At 35.6% G+C, this 6343-nt stretch overlaps 1 protein-coding gene across 3 annotated transcripts in view; it reads left to right on the forward strand.

Moving 5' to 3' along the window:
- The window catches only part of lrrc75bb (leucine rich repeat containing 75Bb), a 32918-nt gene that overhangs the window by 13906 nt on the left and 12669 nt on the right, over nucleotides 1–6343 (forward strand). The gene's annotated exons all lie outside the window — the stretch shown is intronic.

Raw genomic sequence — 6343 nt, forward strand, 5'->3', positions numbered from 1 at the left:
TATCGTCAGCCTGTGAGATCGCCGATACACGATATTATCGTGCTAATTTATGTAATTATTTACTTAGTTTCATTGCGGGAAAGTGAACCAACTCCAGCGTAAGGCTAAAAGCAGCCTAATGTTTCTAATATGACTGAATTTGTATTTTACATGATAACAAATTAATAGAAACATCGTAAGCTACTAATTATAATGCTTACATTTCCTCAGTCATTCAAAAAGCAGCTACAGAAAACGAGCAAAGAACATTACCAAAGTACATCATCACAAGCTCAGTCGAGCGCATTATGCACTTTAAAAAAACAGAATTCAGTCAGCGTGCGCTGAACAACGGAACTCCGCTGTTTCAGTGATGACTCATCTGAACGCCTCTGATTGGCCATTGCATTCATAAGCTCAGCATAATCGTGTGTGATTGGTTAAAAAGCACAATACTGTAAAAACACGGAAAACGATATATAATGCAACCAATAAGCCCTAATATTAATTAGATAGTATTACTAGCCTGAAAATTAAATATTAATAATAATAATAATAATCGTCTTGCTATCGTCAAAGGCATCAGCCTCAGGCGATATCTCTGACTATCGTCGATACACGATACTATCGTCTATCGGCACAACCCTACTCCATAAGATGCTTAAACAGGTATGAAAGTTTAATTGGGTTAATGTTGAGCTACTTCAGTTACTTAACAGATCACAGACAGTTACATAATTAAAATACTGTCATCATTTTCTCACCCTCACCATCCAAAACTACGGTTAGTGTAGTTAACTGAAACTAAAACTGAAAAAAAAAATAATAATAAAATAAAACCATAAAAAAATCCCATTAACAAAATCTAACAATAAAAACAGCAAGATTGTGAAATATTATTACAATTTAAAATATCTGTTTTCTATTTGAATATATTTTAAAATATAATTTATTCTTGTGATGTCAAAGTTGACTTTTCAGAATCATTACTCCAGTCTTCAGTGTCACTCATGACACTTCAGAAATCATTCATGTCTTATTATCAATGTTGAAAACAGTTGTGCTGGTTAATATTATTGTGGAAACCATTATCATTTGTGACCATGGAGCACAAAACCAGTCATAAGTAGCAGGGGTATATTTGTAGCAGTAGCCAAAAATACATTGTATGGGTCAAAATTTTTAAAAATTATTTTATCCCAAAAATCATCAGGATATTAAGTAAAGATCATGTTCCATGAAGCTATTTTATAAATTTCCTACCATAAATGTATTAAAACTTTTTACTAGCATTGCTAAGGACTTAATTTGGACAACTTTAAAGGCAATGTTCTCAATATTTAGATTTTCTTGCACTCTCAGATTCCAGATTTTCAAATAGTTGTATCTTGGCCAAATATTGTCCTATCCTAACAAGCCATACATCGATGGAAAGCTTATTTATTCAGTTTTTATATGATGTATAAATCTCAATTTCGAAAAATTTACCCTTATGACTGGTTTTATGGTCCTGGGTCATAATTTATCTTTTATAAATAGAAAGTTCAAAAGAACAGCTCTTATTAGAAATAGAAATCTTTAGCAACATTTTACTTTCACTTTCCATCAATTTTAATGCAAAATAAAGGTATTAAAAAAGGTATATAAAAAACTTTTGAACAGTGGTCAGTATGCTCATTTGGAGTCGAACCGACAACGTTGGTGTTTTTTAAGCACTTTTTAATCTACCATTTGTGCTACAAGAACCTACTGCAGTTTTTATTTCTTGATCCTGGCACTTTCCATCATGTAAAAGTGCAGAGGATATTACCAGAGGCACCTGTCACTTCCCAGTCTTAGAGCCTTATTGCTACAACTCTTGATATCAGCTCACACGATTGGCATTTTGCCTCAAACGCGGACAGGTGAAACTCAGATGAATGTTTCTCTCAGATGAGTTCTTCGTGATTTTACCACCAAACAGCATACGAAACACAGGGAACATTCCCTCTGGGCATTGGGCAGGTATGGTGAGGAAGTCATTAGGAAAGGGAAAGTCTTTTTAATGATATCCATGTTCTCTCCCCATCCCAGAGCAATTAACCCAGTTTGAGAGATTTCGCCAGCTGCAGTTTAGTTCTTCTGCTCCTTGTTTTATCAGCAACTCATCTCCAAACAAGCCGAACAATGACAAGCTGTCATCGCCATCGCTCACGTAATTCGAGAACCTCTGCTCTTTCAATCTCTGTTATGAAAGACTAATCTGCAGAAATGCCTCCTCCGTTTGTCTTGTCACACTCTCGGAGGTGGTCGTGAGGGAAAAGACTGAATGCTTAAGCGGAACAAGACGCCTGTTAGAGTGTGAAGATACTGTCAGGCCGACCGTTGTTCTATTTGAAGGGAACACGAGGAGAGGAAAGATGCTGTGTTGCTGATGCTCTCGGCTTCTAAAGACGTCCCCCATCTCTCTTTCCTCTTTCTGATATTCTTTAGAAGAACTTTCAGGCTCCTTTAAACCACATCGATTTTTTTTCTGCCTAGCACCTCTCCCAGAAAAGCTTTAAAGAGAGAGGTTAGGTGGCCGGAGGGGAAAACCTGAAAGAAGAGTATCAGAGAGACTCGAGTGGAGAGAGAGAGAGAGCTGAGAAAAACTGCATTTGTTAGCATCTGTGCTGCTAGAACCAGAGTCGAAGGGAAAGTTCATCCAAAAAGGAGAATTCGGTCATTATTTACTCTAACTCGTGTTGATCCAAACCAGTTTGTAATTACTTTTTGAGTGGAACACAACATTTTTCTCAGAAAATGACTTTTAACATTTGGTCTGTATGCATTATTTCAAGACTTAATGGAACTATTCAATAGCTTTGTGTTAAATTTAACTTCCCTCCAATGTAGCTTTTGGAACTCATTCAAAAAGCTGCATTCATAGCGGCATATGTGGCATCAATAAGCAACATGCATGATTTTATGATGGGTGTTTTTGAGCATATTCCCTTCGCAATTTTGATTCAATAAACATACACTCTAGTGAACGCATAGTAGTTCATCACAGAGTATCACTAAGTATTATAGTTCTAATATATATTTATTTATAGTATATAAATATAGATAATAGATATGGATTATTTTTATAAAATTATATAACATTAAATTATATATTACATTAATTTTAATAAACTTAATAATTGTATATATACATATATGTTTTATATATACAGTGGGGCAAAAAAAGTATTTAGTCAGCCACCAATTGTGCAAGTTCTCCCACTTAAAAAGATGAGAGAGGCCTGTAATTTTCATCATAGGTATACCTCAACTATGAGAGACAAAATGAGAAAAAAAAGTGTGTGTATGTTTATGTGGTTTATGAGGACACAAATTTGTATAATAACATGGGTATGACATAGGTATTACAACGAGAAGGTGATTTATGAGGACATTTTCAGTGTCCCCGTAATTCAAAAGGCTTATAAATAATTCTAAAAATGCAGAAAGTTTCCTGTGAGGGGTAGGTTTAGGGGTAGGGTTGGTGAAGGGCAATAGAAAATACTTTGTACAGTATAAAAACCATTACGCCTATGGAGAGTCCCCATAAAACATAAAAACAAACCTCTGTGTGTGTGTGTGTGTGTATGTGTGTGTGTACATAAAATGTATTTATACCTTCATATTTTCTTCTGAGATAAATGAGATCAAAGTGTTTTGATTACTCATACTTGTAACATTCATTGCAGCTCTGTTGTGTGCCTGTACGCTTGAGAAGCCAGTGTTCTTTTGTGGTGTTTTTAAAGCCTGTTCTCGATTCCACAAAACAGCACAGCGGCAGTTGTTATTTCATCAACCCCGCGCTCCTGCAAGGCAGCCGTTCGGCTCTCAGCCGTAACAGCCTCCCAAACCAAATGGAATGATGAATCTGTTTAATAAAGCAGTCAGCAGGGGTGAAGATGAGCCAGCAGCAGCCCTCTGTGTAATTATCCCCTCTCGGATGGAGGTCTCGGCTCTGCTTCGGGGTCGCCCATGTCGTGTTGATGCTAAGTTTATTGGGGGAGCGTTTGCAGCGAGGAGTTGATATTTGTCAGCTAACATCCTCTTCATTCTGATAAGCGCTACGTGGAGCGTGTTGGTTGCCTGCCGCTGGGGTAAAACCTACACGACCCATCGCTACCCGGTCAGCGGAGAGCCACGGTTAAGAGCATGATGAAAGAGAATTCACGGCAGAGTGAGTCTGACCCAAAAGAGGACCTGCGGATGCTCACGGTGGCCTAGAAAACAGGCTTGTTTTGGCTGGATGACAGATCGAGCCGAACACATGTGGGGCAGCTTGGGTTTCAGCATATGTGATGCATGTGCCCACTGCTGGCGGACAGAAACCCATCAAGAGGGGCTTGGTGTTTTAGCCCACATTTGAAGATGACGTCAGCCCGAGCAGAATGATCCGCATCTGATCTGTTCTGCATCCCACATCCATGTTTTGTGTCCCATATGTTCCTGCGGACATGTACTCAGTGTGGCATCTTTTAGATTATAGGAGAAATACACTTTGAGGAGTCCTTTGATCTTACAGTTTTGCTTTCCATTCGAAATGTGGCTTGTCTAGATACAGTGGGTAGGACCATGTGATATTTCAGTTTTTCTTTTTTCTTTTTTAGCAAAAATGTCAACAATTCTGTGTTTTTCTGTCAATATGGGGTGCTGTGTGTACATTAATGAGGAAAAAAAATTAACTTAAATGATTTTAGCAAATGGCTGCAATATAATAAAGAGTGAAAAATTTAAGGGGGTCTGAATACTTTCCGTACCCACTGTATTTGTTTTACTGGAAAATGAGAAAATACTCATTAAGTTTGTGGCGGCATATTCCTGAATTTAATGTGATTCAGTTCTTTCAGAAATAGAAGAAAATTATTTCTAAATACTTTCTAGATACCGGTGGTATCAAATGGTACTACAATGGAATTTTAATAATGTCTGATTATCAGATTCATATACCATGGTATTTATTTGTGCACTGTTTAAATTTTGCATTGTAGAATAATAATTAGACATATTTGCTTCCCCTATTCCCATTTCAAACGTCTACATTTCATTATTGTATTTCCAATACAATAATTCCAAGTTATAAAATATCATATATAAGTCAATAAGTTATAAAGTTCTAAAATGTCTGTACGTTATAAGTTCTAAAATAAATTAAACCTCTCTAAGTTTATTTAAATATAAAATGTAAGCTTGTGTGTACACAACTGTAGTATTTATGGTGGTGTTGCCTTTAATTTATATTGATTTAATTGTAATTAAAAAAATTAAAATACTGGTTAATTTTGTAGTATGTGATTAGGTTGACCCCAAAAAGAAAAAATAACAATATTATCTAGTATAATGTGTAAATTATATCTCTTTTTAAAAATTCTGTGGTAGTTACCATAAGACAGTGATGATATCAAATGGTGCTACAATGGGATTTTGATATGTACCATGATAATGTTTGATTATCAAATTCATGTATCTTGGTACTCAGAATTTTTAATTGTGGAATAACAATTAAATACATTTTCTTCTCAAATTCCCATATAAAATATAATTTTTTATTATTATTGTAATGCATAAAAATATAAATGATTTGTTTGTTGTATTGCCTTTAATTCATTCTGATTTCATTTTATTTATTTTTATTTAATTTTAAAAGTTATTTTTTAATATTTTTTTTTTTTTACTGGAAAACAAGACAAAAAAAGGATTAATTAAAATGATTTCTGTAGTGTACACTCTAACCCTCATGTCTCTGCTGTTTACTCTCCTTTTGATTGATTTATTTTTTATGTATTTTTTCCCATTTCTGCTTCCTGACCTCCCTGTTGACCATGTTTAAATGTGTTTGACCTACATATCGTGTGTCTGTTCAGCTCTGGCGAGCCGATGGAAAGGTCATTAGCAGGTCTGACTCATCTCTCCTGTTTCTCTCTTCACTCTCCCGTCGCCCTGCTTTTATTGAACTAACTGATGTTAAGTTATCACTCTGCTTTGTTCTCGTCCCCTTTGCCCTGGTTGAGGTGTAGAGGGACTTCGCTCAATTTAATCCTATTAGATACACCATTCTGCAGACTCTACCCTGACAACAGTGTTAAGCGGGCATCCTTAAGCCTTATCCGTGATTAATCGCCTGTTGATCTCCACATGCGGAACATTTGGTACAGAACATTTAGCCCCTTGTAAATAACAGGACAAGACAATGACTGTTTTCAACGTGACTGTCATCCTTGTCTGATGTGTGTTGTTTGACTATAGCAGCTTATTCCTGATTTGTAATGTTATTAGGTGCCCTAAAATATATATATATATATATATATATATATATATATATATATATATATATATATATATATAT

This window comes from Sinocyclocheilus grahami, unplaced genomic scaffold (genome assembly GCF_001515645.1).
Source record: "Sinocyclocheilus grahami isolate Dianchi unplaced genomic scaffold, SAMN03320097.WGS_v1.1 scaffold318.1, whole genome shotgun sequence".
Lineage (NCBI taxonomy): Eukaryota > Metazoa > Chordata > Actinopteri > Cypriniformes > Cyprinidae > Sinocyclocheilus > Sinocyclocheilus grahami.